This window comes from Camellia sinensis, chromosome 9, assembly GCF_055761805.1.
Source record: "Camellia sinensis isolate YWXY chromosome 9, ASM5576180v1, whole genome shotgun sequence".
Lineage (NCBI taxonomy): Eukaryota > Viridiplantae > Streptophyta > Magnoliopsida > Ericales > Theaceae > Camellia > Camellia sinensis.
Window position 1 is genome coordinate 141903075 of NC_138969.1, and position 12357 is coordinate 141915431.

Consider the following 12357-nt stretch of genomic DNA (forward strand, 5'->3'; position numbering starts at 1 on the left):
TTGAATGCCGATAAGCCCTTCAATTTGCAGAGCAAAACAGAAACACAAACAGATCTTTCTATGATAGACAGATAGAAACTCAAATAATGTAACACACATACAATTAATTCAGAATTTCATCTTGATTACTCATTAAGCATCCTTAATCATAGTTCAACGGTTAATCTTGGGTTAGGGTTGTTACAGTAGAAGTCTACATAGATGATATGGTTGTCAAAACCAAGGAACCATCTAGTCGACTTAAAGGCAGTCTTTGACATCCTGAGATCATATCGACTTCGACTCAATGCCTTAAAGTGTGCATTTGGAGTTGGATCCGGTAAGTTCCGGGGATACTTGGTCACCATGAGGGGCATTGAAGCAAGCCCAGATTAGATTAAGGCCATCATTGACTTAAAGAGCCCGACAACAGCCAAACAAGTCCAGATTTTGATTGGAAGGGCAGCAACATTGAACAAGTTTATTAGCCGAAGTTCTAATAAATGCAAATAGTTTTTTGGTTTATTGAAGAAGGCTACAGACTTTTTGTGGATAGAAGAATGCGAAATTTCCTTGGCCCACTTGAAGAAGTACCTGACAACCCCACTAGTGTTGTCAAACTTGATACTGAAAGAAGAATTATTCTTATACTTAGTAGTTTCAGGCCACGCCGTAAGTGCTGTAGTAATTCAAGAAGAAGATGATTAGCAAAAGGTAGTGTACTATGTCAGCAAGACCCCAACAAGTGTAGAAACTAGGTACCTGTCTCTGGAGAAGTTGACATTGGCCTTGATAATGGTCTCGAAAAAGTTGAACCACTACTTTCAAGCCCACAAGATTGTGGTGCTAACTGAACATCCACTAAAGTCCATGTTGCAGCATGGAGACCTAACATGCAAAGTAGTTCAATGGGCAATAGTTCTAGGTCAGTATGACTTAGAATTCAGGCCGAGAACAACAATTAAGGGCCAAGGTTTGGCTGACTTTGTGGCAGAATTTTCACTTGGAGCGATCCCAAGGCGGGCACCAATGAGTCGTGGCTTAGGATGTCTAGGAGAGGAAGAGGAAAACTAACTAATGCCACAAAACCCCACGTCAGTAAAACAAAAGAAGACAGAAAAAAGGCAAAAACCCTGCAACATTTACATCGGTGACTCCTTCCGCCTCTTTGTTGATAGTAGCTCAAACCGACAAGGAGGAGGGGCAAGAGTGGTTTTGGTATTGCCAGATGGGCGAATGATAGAACAATCCATCCGTTTGGGGTTCAAGGCTTCAAATAACGAAACAGAGTATGAGGCACTGATTACTAGACTAAAGCTAGCAGCAACAATAGAAGCCGACAATATGATAGTCTTCTGTGACTTCCAACTCATTGTAAATCAAGCAACATGCAAGTACGTAGCCTGAGATAAAAGGATGATAGCCTATGTCAAAGAGGTTATCAAGCTACTAACACTGTTTGAAAGTTATCGGCTATAGTAGGTTAGCCGAGATGACAATAGCCAAGCCGACGCCTTGGCTAACCTGGCCAGTACGATGAAATTAGGTGAGGCAAGGGAAATAATGATAGATTATCTGTCAGGCCCAAGTATGGTGCCCCTGATAACAGAGTACGAAGCGATGTGTGTGGAGATGGATTCAAGTTGGATGGATGCAATAATTATGTTCCTTAGAGATGGTAGGCTGCCAGTAAACAAAAATGAAGCACATAAGATCAGATTGAAGTCGGCCAGGCTCTGCCTGTCAGCAAAAGGCCATCTTTATAGAAGGTTTTTCACTAGGCCCGTTCTGAGATGTGTGCATCCATCCCAGGTTGAGATTTTCTGTATGAGATCCATGAGGGAGTATGTGGAAGCCATGCTAGGGGCAAATCACTTGCTAACAAGACCATATCTTAGGGATACTTGTGACCCTACATTTAGAAAGATGCTAAAGCCTATGTGAGAAAATGTGAGAAGTGTCAAAGGTTTGCACCTTTAATACACTAACGAGCCGCAGATCTGAATCCAGTATTTGGTCCCTGGCCATTTGCCTAGTGGGGCATGGATCTTGTTGGGCAACTACTTCAGGCAACTAGACAAAGGAAATTCCTACTGGTAGCAATTGACTACTTCACAAAGTGGGTAGAGGCTGAACCCTTAGCCAAAATCCGAGATGTGGACGTGAAGAATTTCATCTAGAAAAACATAATCACCAGATTTGGAATCCCTAGAGCCATAATAGCAGATAATGGCACTCAATTCAACAACAAGTTGATCAAAACTTCTATGTGAAATACAAGATCAAGAACTATTATTCTACACCTAGCTTTCCCTAGAGCAATGGACAAGCAAACGTATCTAACAAAACCATTTTGGATGGAGTCAAGAAAAGGCTAGAAGCTACCAAGGACAAGTGGGTAGAGGAATTGCCCAATATCCTATGGCCATATGGACTACGCTGAGAAGATCTACTAGAAAATCTTCTTTTGCCATGGCATATGGAACCGAAGCAGTTATCCTATTAGAGATCGGCATCCCTGGAATTAGAATCCAGGGAGTGGAGAATAGAACGAACGAGACATTCCTTGCCCGAGATCTTGATCTAATAGAAGAAAGAAACGAGAGAGCAACAATTCGGCCGGGGGCATACTAGCAGTAGCTTGCTAGGATATACAACAAAAAGGTCAATCGTAGAGAGTTTCACATTGGAGATTTCATCCTTAGAAAGGTTGTCGGCAATAAGAAGGATCCTAGGAAGGGCAAGCTTGGCCCAAGGAATGACCATATCGAATCATCTCAGTCGCTGGCAATGGCGCATATTGGCTGGAAGACACTGATGGTAAAGAGTTGCAAAGACCTTGGAACACAAGCAATTTGAAATTTTTTTACCATTAATTTATGTTTTTTGAGATTTATGTAAAGATTTTATTAGCCGAAGTATTAATAAAATGCTAGCTCGATTTTGTTTTAATGAATTATTGTTGAAACTTGTGCGATAGGACTGAAACAATCTTATGACGATGTTCCCATGGTGAACATGATAAATAACTTAGACTTGCCATGATGGTAGAATTGAACTAAGTTTGTGATGTGTCGGGATGAAACATGACGAATAACTTAGACTTGCCATGATGATAGAGTTGAACTAAGTTTGCGATGTTTCGGCATGAAACATAACAAATGACTTAGATTTGTCATGGTGACAGAGTTGAACTAGAACTAAGTTTGTGATGTTTTGGCATGAAACATGACAAAGCTGGCCATGACTTGGTCAGTTTGGAAAGCCGAGGAGTATGGTACTCTCGGTGCACTAAGGTTAAGCCTTAAGTGCTTTGTTTGGGCGAGCCAAACATGCTAACTTCGGCCAAGAATGTCTAAGAGAGACTTAGGTGATAACCCTGTGATGCGTCCTTAATGTGAACATAAGTGATACTGAGGTTCACATTAGGGGGCAGGAAGTGGGAATGAGTATAACACTTCTGAATTTTTGTCAAATTTTTTACAAGTTAAAGTTATCCGAGATCATTGATACTATTTGAGGTGAGTCAATCTGAGATGAAAGTACTATGCTGTACCCAAAGTGAATTTATCCAAGGTATCCAGTCAGGTTGTTAGACTTGAAAGGGTGAAGTCTTGCCAAAAGACAGTTAGTATAAGTGAAAAAACAACACTTGTAAAAATTTAATAAATTTTATAAGTGTTGTTTGGCTGAGATGAATAACAAGACTTGTTAGCCAAGAAGATTAGCATGTTCAGCTTTAAGATGTGAATGTATCTGAGATACTCATGTCCGAGGAAAGGAATCAAGTTGCCACACTTGGAAAGACAAGAAAATTCTAAGTATGGAAAAATATACAAGGCACAAACACAAGACAGAAATCATTCAAACACTTGGAGAAAACTGGCATTCATAAAGAAAATTTGTTCGGATACAAAAAAGGCACATCGGCCTGACATAAGAGGAAATTGTTCAAAAGACTTCGTTCCAAACAACAAAGTTGCAAAAAGTATAAAGGAAAGGAAAAATTCCTAGGTACTAGGATCTTGAGCACTGATCACGGACTGGGCGACCTTGGCTGTTTTCACTGTTTCGGCATCGACATTAATTTCAGCATTAATCTCATGAAGAGTCTCGTTTAAGTTCTTCTCCACAACAAAAACCTCGGCCTCAGGCGATATGGTCTTCTTCGGCAAGGTGCTTTTGGAGACCTTGGCCCTATCATCCTTAGTCAGATCCAGGATCTGATCATTTGGAGTAGGGGGCTTGGCCCCAGCAGCAGCTTCAAATTCTTTTCTTGAGACCTCGGCCTTGACATCTTCCTTGTCTTCGGCCTCTTCTGCTTCCTCGGCCTCATCCTCAGATTGATCGGGAGATGAAAGGAAAGGCACATTGAGCTGGTTAATATCTTGGAGACGCAAGTCCTCGGGGACAGACAACTTGTTGAGAGCTGCCGTCCAACCAAGGTAATAGCCTCTATTGCAGGCCTGGTTGACTTGTGCTTTATAGGCATCTTGTACGTCGGCTTGACCTTCAACGTATCCCTATTCATCGGCCGTCCTGATCTGGGCTTTTTTTGTATCCAAGGCTTCCATCAAATCTGCCTTGGTTTTGGCTACCTTAGCCTCGGCTTCTTTGGTTTCAGCTTTTGCAACTTCAACCACGACCTCCGCAGCCTCAACTCTCTCCTCAGCTTGGTTTGAGCGGACTGAGCGGCCTTGGTCTTGTCCATCAAATTGTGGATTCGAGCCTCAGCCTTGTTGAGTGAGGAAAGGTATTTCGCAGCTTCTTGAGTCTTTTTGACAAGATCCTTCTTCACCAACTCAGCTTTGACCACGTGTGAATGAGCGTATTAAATGACCTACAAAAAAAGAGACAAGTTAGAAAGGCATGCTAAAGTGTAAACAACTGGAATGAAAGTTACTAGCATTGGAGACTTACCATGTGTAGACACCTCATTTTTAACGCCCTTAAGACTTGGGCACTACTGATTGCTTACTTAGTGATACAGGCTATGCTATGCAATGGGTCGATTTCTTTGGCAAGGAGAGCGTCAAATCCAAACCTCACACCCTTTTTTGGCCCAAAACTATTTTGAATGGCTTTTAGACCTTAAGGCCCTATCTTTCAAAATGTTTTTGAAATAAAGTTCCTACGATGTTCCGACGCTCGTATTTCGTTAAATGTTGCGCTTTTCGGTAAACTGAGTAGGGACAAAGTAGAAATGAATGAAAGAGAGGTGAACTCTTTGAAAAATCTTCCAAAATATCTTGTTTAGAGGTTTAGAGTTGAAGAAAAGATGAGTGGAGGGGAGAAACCCTGTTGGGAAAAGAGATGGGCATGAATCGTTAAGAGAGAGTTGAGCAGCCCTCGCTAAATTAGGCCAGTCCGTTTTCACACTTGGATTTCAGCTATGAGGCCACCACCGTTGGAAATCTTACTTTCGGGGCTTCATTTTTCAATTAAGAATCTCCTAAAGCCGTGTCTGGATGAGGGAGATATAGCTAGTTGAAATTAGGCATCAATCCGGTTGGACCGAAACTGAGCAGTCTTCACTAAAAGAGGGATATCTCTTAGAACACTTCGAATTTTGATGCAAGGCTGCCACCATTGGAAATCTTACTTCCGAGGCTTCAATTTGTACACAAGAATGACGTGTAAAGCATCTAGATGAAGGAGTTAGGCTTGCTTCAAGTCGGGGACTCGGACTAATTTTTCCTGCAGACCACTAAGGGAGTGTGCCGACCACAAATGGAGCGTGCCGACCATATGCCGACCAGAAATGATCCTTGTCAACTAGAAAAAGTGGTTGGTCAACCAGTTGGGGTGGTTGGTTGACCAGAAATTTCCAGAAAGCCCAAAATCTGCAGATATTTGGCTCCAGCTGTTCCAGGCTGTCCTAGATATTTCTGAATTGAGATATTTCGACCAATGCTCATATATTGTTATATATTGAGCTATATCTCATCTTTTTGAAGGGTTGGCAAGTTTGGGGAGCCTCTCTCTCTAAAGTCTCTCTCTCTAGAATTTTGAAGAGCAAAAATTCCAACCCCTCCTTTTAGAAGCCCCTTTCTGTCTTCTTGTTTTGAGCCTTAAGCTTAGAATCCTCTACACTTTTGGAAAGAGACCCTTGATCAAACTTAACCACCATTGGGCTGAGGTTCTTTAAGGATGATTTGGAGCTCCTAAGGTGGTTTTAGGTCAGAATTTGGACCTATTTTGCAGCTGTGCTTCAAGGGTAAGAACTCTCCCTTTTAGCTTATTTTGCATGCTTGCTTCACCATCCTTTTTCCATTGATTTGGACTATTTTGGGATTGGTTTTGAACTGCTAGAAACTCTATTTTTGAGGCATAAAAATGGTGGTTTAAGCCTTGTTTGGCTAGGGGTTGTTTCCTCCATTTTGCTCCTTGGCTTGTAAGGTCTTTTAAGCTATCTTTCAAGCTTTTCAAACAACTTCCTTTTGGACTTAAAACCACTGAATTCCAAAGGAATTTCAGTGGTGGAAAGGTAGTTTTGAGGCCCAAAATGGGAGGAGGTGGTCCCCCCTTCTCTTGTCTTGTTAGCATGTGTTGTTGGCCCATCAAAAGAGCATGTGTTTCTACTTCTTTGCGGCTTTGTTTAGGCTCATTTTTATGACTTTTCAGACCTGATGTAACTCTGTTTTTGGCTTTCATGGTCACCTCTTGCATGCTTATTGCACTTGTAGTGTAATCCTACTTGTAGCCTTGCAAAGTAGCATGTCTTTGTGCCTTGAATTAGCTTAGTTCAAGCATGTTTTTGGTGTTATTTTGGCATGTTATAACTCTAATTTTGATTGGTGGACTCACCTTTTGCATGCTTTATACACTTGTAGTGTAATCCTTGCTAGCTAGCCTTGCATGCTTGTCTCTTTAGCCTATTATTCTAGCTCATTTTGGCTATACTCCAGCATGATTTTATTCATATTTTGGCATGCTTTAGCTCTGTTTTGAGCCTTCTTGGTCATATGAGGCTTGCTTTGTATAGCTGTAGTGCAATGGGCTTAACTTGCCTTGTGTTTTGATGCCTCTAGCATGCTTTGTTTGAGATGTTTACATGCCATGACATCATTTCACACATGATTTCAGAGCACATTTCTCTATCATCCTCTCATGCATGCCACTCTTTCATTGTGTTTAAGAGTTGTGCCTTTATGCCTTGTTTGTGAGCCAATGTGTATGCATGCTTGTATAAGCTTTTGGACTCCTTTTTCAGCATGTTTAGGCCACTGTTTTGGCATGGTTTAGGTCTATCCATGGTTGGTTTAGCCATTTAAACTTGGTATTGAATGCCTCTTGTATGATGCTCTTTACTTGCTTTGATGTTTTAGCCTCCAAACATGCCATCCATGCATTGTTCATATGCTAAAATCTTGTGCATGCCATTCTAGCCTTGGTAGAAGAGCATGTTGTTTGCATGTTGTTGCATTGCATGGTGTTTGGAATATTGTTGCATTGCATTGTGTTTGGATCGGGTGTTGATCCAAACACGAGAAACGAGGGGCGTTTCATACTTGAAGTGATGAAACACGCCTCATTCCTTGGTCGCCGACCCTCTTGATCAAGCATGATAGAGATGGAGGCCCTCATGTGTTAGTTGTGCATTCATTGATATTGACTTGTGCAATCTCGGCTTCTCGGCCATCGTGCATTGCGATGCTTGGTTGGTGACCCGAGAGTCGAGAACCACACTCCCTTGAGCTTGAAAAATGATAGGGAGGGTGGTTGTGCACACATTCCCTTGCAAATACACTGCCACGCCTTTGTTGTTCTCTGTTGCAACAAAACTGGAGTCAGGCAGAATTTTTGGTCGGCAGACTAGTAAAGGTGGTCGGCCGACCACTTTTTCTGGTTTACAGCCAGTTTTTTTGGTCTACAGGTGGTCTACACCACCCTTTTCTGGTTGGTAGCCCACTAGGAGGTCCCCATGTTGGAGTAGAAGCAATCTGGAGGTTTGTGAAACTTTGAGAGAACAAACCAAATGCAAACAGAGGCAATTGGGGGCACGGTAATGGATTTTCGAGCGAAGCCGACCGAGCATACATCATTCATTATTCCGAGGCAGAGCTGTGGCAGCCTAATTTAGCTTCTTTTTCTTACTCAGTTGGTTTTGTAGCTTAATTAATTTGATTAATTAGTTAAAGTATTGTAATAATTAGTTGTAGCTAGTTATTCAATTTGTGTTGTGTAATAATTAGTCTAATTAGATTATTAGATTAGTTAAGTAGACTAGCTTAGCGTAGCTAGCTTGTATTATTTATTCGGACCCTCTGTCGAGAGGGCACATTGTTGTAATAAGTGTACGTGTGTGTGTGAATGTCTTCCAACCCCACGTCTTTCTTCCTTTTATTTACCAACTTTTGATAGTTAGTTTTAAGGCATGTTTCAATTAGCATACTTATGTTTGCATACATGCATCATTCATTCGTATTGCATGCACTGGGCTCGACACATCATTCAAACTGCATTGTATTTCAATACCAATTTGAATACATGTTATCTAGTTGCATTCACATGACATCTTAGAATAGCCGAGCCTATCTTAATTACATTTTGCATGTGTTGCATTAGGCATTCTTGACATAGCTAGGGTCATGCATTGATTTCTAACTAGCTTCTTTTTTGGCTCGGAGTACACTGTGAGTGTTTATACTTTAGCATCCTTGCATGTATGTAAGTGACTGCCATGATAGCATGCTTGCCATGAGGCTAACTGCTTAAGTGTTTAACTGCATGAATGTTTGTGGATGAAGGCTTTATTGCTTGAATTGGAACAATTCATCAAAATGTGTGTTTTAAGCCCACTTGAAGTGGCAAATCATCATGTTTTAAGCCCACTTGAGGGTGACAAATCCGCGACTTAGCCTACTTGCGAGTAGCAACTTCAAACCATTTTCAAAAAACAAACATGAGATGTTTTGTTCCAAATTGAGTGATTGAGTCTATACTTGTATGTTGTGCGCATCACGTAGTAATGATAGATTAATAACCGAAATAAGAACGCACGTGTTTTAGAAAACAACATATCATGTTAGTAGAGGCCGATCTTTGATCGGGCGAGCGGGGGTGCTCATTTTAGGACCATCCCCTCTCGTACCCAAGTTCCCAAGCTGAGGCAACTTTGGTGATGACGGACACGTGGCCTTAGGCACGAGTCAGGGTTTCTTAAATTTCTCCAAAACAAAACATTTAGGTGGTGACTCTGAAATCTGGCAAAGTAGTCCATGTTTGGCACTTTTTGATTAAAATCGATTTTCCAAAACGATTTGCTGGATTTGGATTCTTTGGTGATTTATCAGTCTTACATTGCACTTTGTGAGATTAGATTCAGAACCGTGACAGGAATCCGAACTGTAGTAGCTAGAACTACAATTCGCGCCATCGCGCACGGAGTGGAGTACGGGCAGTCTTCACCAAGACAGAGCCATACAGTTCACGTCGACTGGAAGCAGAACGGTAGTAGAGAGAGTGGTGTCGACTTCTACGCTATCAATCGCGGTATCGCCAGCCCTCATAGGTCGGTCTCCAACATTGATCTTAGGGGCCCATATCTGATCACAAGGAAAACTGCTCCCACTCTCTGGGAAGTCTGACCTCGGTTTCTTTGGTGGTGGAGCATCTGATGATGCGGCCTCGGCTGGCCTCTTCTCGACTTCGGCCAATTTGGATATTGGGACCGAGTCTTCTAGATCCTTCTCAAAGTTAGAAAGGATCTCAGTGATAGTAACTTTTGCCTTAGTCTTTTTTATCATTTTTTGTTTGGGCATTTTTTGGGATTGAGATGGGAAGGACTAGAACGTCACAACTCTAGGAATGTCGGCAAGAAGGTCCTCGGCAATAGCAAGTTTCTGACTCATTTCCTCGGTTGACACAACGATGGTGACTTTGGTACCGAAATTGATTGTAGACAGGGCAATGAAAGGATTCGCCAGATCGTAGGCTGACGAGTTAGAACCTCAACGTTTGTGACTTCGGGTTCGACCGGCGAGAGCATTTGAAATGCGTCGACGGCGTTGGCGTTGGGAGGGTGGAATGAGTTGGGCAGCAGTAGAAGATAAAAGGTGCTCAACAGGATCCAAACTAGACACCTGGTCTGGCCTTGGAGAAGAGTCAGCTAGAGGAAAAGAGGTACCTGGTGGAGTTGAGGTGGATAGAAGAGTCTGGTTTCCTCTAGGAACGTCAGGGAGCGATAACCGGTATGTCGGCACGTAATTCAACAGTGTGAGGGCCTTGCATTTTTTGATTGGCAGAGCCAGAAGCCGGATAAGATATTGACTTAGGATATATTCTTGGTGGAAATTCTTCGATGGCTGGGGATGAGCTGTAGAAACAATGAGAAAACATTAGTCTATTTAAAAGGAATAAATTACTAAGTGTTAACAGAAATAAAACTATGAGGTGACTAAGTCCTTACCCTCATCTTTCCTAAAAACTCCTTGGCGCAATAGGAAGAGATGAAGATCGTCATCTGACGCGAACTTCCAGTTTCCTGAGACAATCAAATAATCATCTCCAGTGCCTTTATTAGAGTCGGAAAGATCGGCTATGAGCTTGTACTTGGTGGACCTGGGCTGCAGGTAGTAGGTGTAGCCATTTTTGGATTTAAGACTACATATGGTGTAACAATACTGGAGGTCGGACAGAGTAATCCTTTCCTTTTCTCGGCGTGCTAGCTCAGCAACATCGTTGATGACCCTAAAGGTGTTGACTGCAAGCTGCATAGGGTTGAGTTTGTAGAAGTGAAGGACTTCTCTAAAGAAGATGTCAAGGGGAAATCTGATTCCACCTTCGATATAATAGAGAGTACTGAAAATGGGTAGGAGGCCTCTAATGGCATCATAGAGTCCTCTTCACCAACCAACTTGAGATGAACATCGGCCAGAATAGAGAATTCCTGGCGGAAGTACTCAAGCTTGGTCGATAAATCTAATCTCCACTTAAACATGCCCATGATCTCGGCTAGGGTAATTTGGGTATGATTTACTGTGGAAAAAGGGTTTAATGTGGGTCCAGGGACCTTGGCAAGACCCTAATAAGTACTAGGGCAAGAAATTTGGGGAAATTAGTGGAGTTTTTGGTTCCATTTTCCTAAAGATATGGTCTCTAGGAAAATCCCAAGCCTAAAACTAAGAAGACAAACAAAATGCAGAGGTAGAATTTAAAAGATAAACAAAGAAAACAAGATTCAAAATCCAAACAAAACAAAAATGCAGAGAATAACACAAATGCGACAAGAACAATGCCAGACATTCAAGAAACACGAATATAATCAATGAAGTGATGAATATGCAGAGAATGTGAACAAAACTATGAATGGCAACCAAAATACCATCCCATTGTGTAGTGGTGTGTGTGACATGAACAAAATATGATCTAGAACATAAAAAACAACAAACATTATCGAAAAGGATTTCTTGGCCATGGATGGATATTTTATATAAACACAACAGTTCAAAAATGAAATTATTCACAAGACATGAAGAGACAGAAAATGAAAAAGAAGAAATCAGTGACTTAATGGTTGGGCCCGAGGAAATAGATGCCGAAATGGAGATCGCCGGAGTCAGTCAACAACAATGAATGAAGCAGAACGGTGAATGCTTCGACAGAGGTAGTAAATGGAGCACAGTTGCAGAGCTTCAAAGGGTTTAAAAACAGCTGTTTGAAGAGAAAAATTTTAGAGAGAGAAAGTCTGAGACGAATAGAGAAATTGTGATTGTAGAAGTGAAGAGTAGCACGTGTCAGGTACGAACCAATGAGACATGAACACATGGAAAAAACTGTTGAAAAGACTGTGTGTGACAGCTCATACGCAACTGAAACCTTGAAATTCTTACAGTAATATCCTCAGCTAGAGGAGCGATCTTGGTCGAGATGCTTAAAGAACTTGGTTCTTGATCCTTGATAAAGTGGGCAGCTGAGTCCTGGTTACTTAAAGCCAACGAGTCTTGATCTCGGTTGGAAAAGTGTCATTGTTTGGTTGATATGATTGAATGATCCAATGATATAGGTTTTATCACTTCAAGTTGCCGAGGTAATAGAACCTAGGGGGTAGTTGTGGGGAAGTATTTTGCAAATGACGCCGCATGGTCGAGAAAGCCTGAGATGTCGACTAAGGTGCCATGTGGATGAGTCATGTTGCTGAGGTAATCAAGGCATTGTCGAGATATTCTACGGTAATACCAGAATCTCGAGGTATCTAGATGAGGGACAAAAGTCCTAGAATAGAGGAGGATCTTAGTCTGGATAAGGATAATGCTCATGAAGAGTTTATCCCTATCTAGCCGAGAGTCTAGGATGAGCATTGAGCCTAATTCCAATGAAATAAGGCTTTTAGGTGATCAGGTCACTACTGGTTATAATGTGAAGCACCCTCGTTTG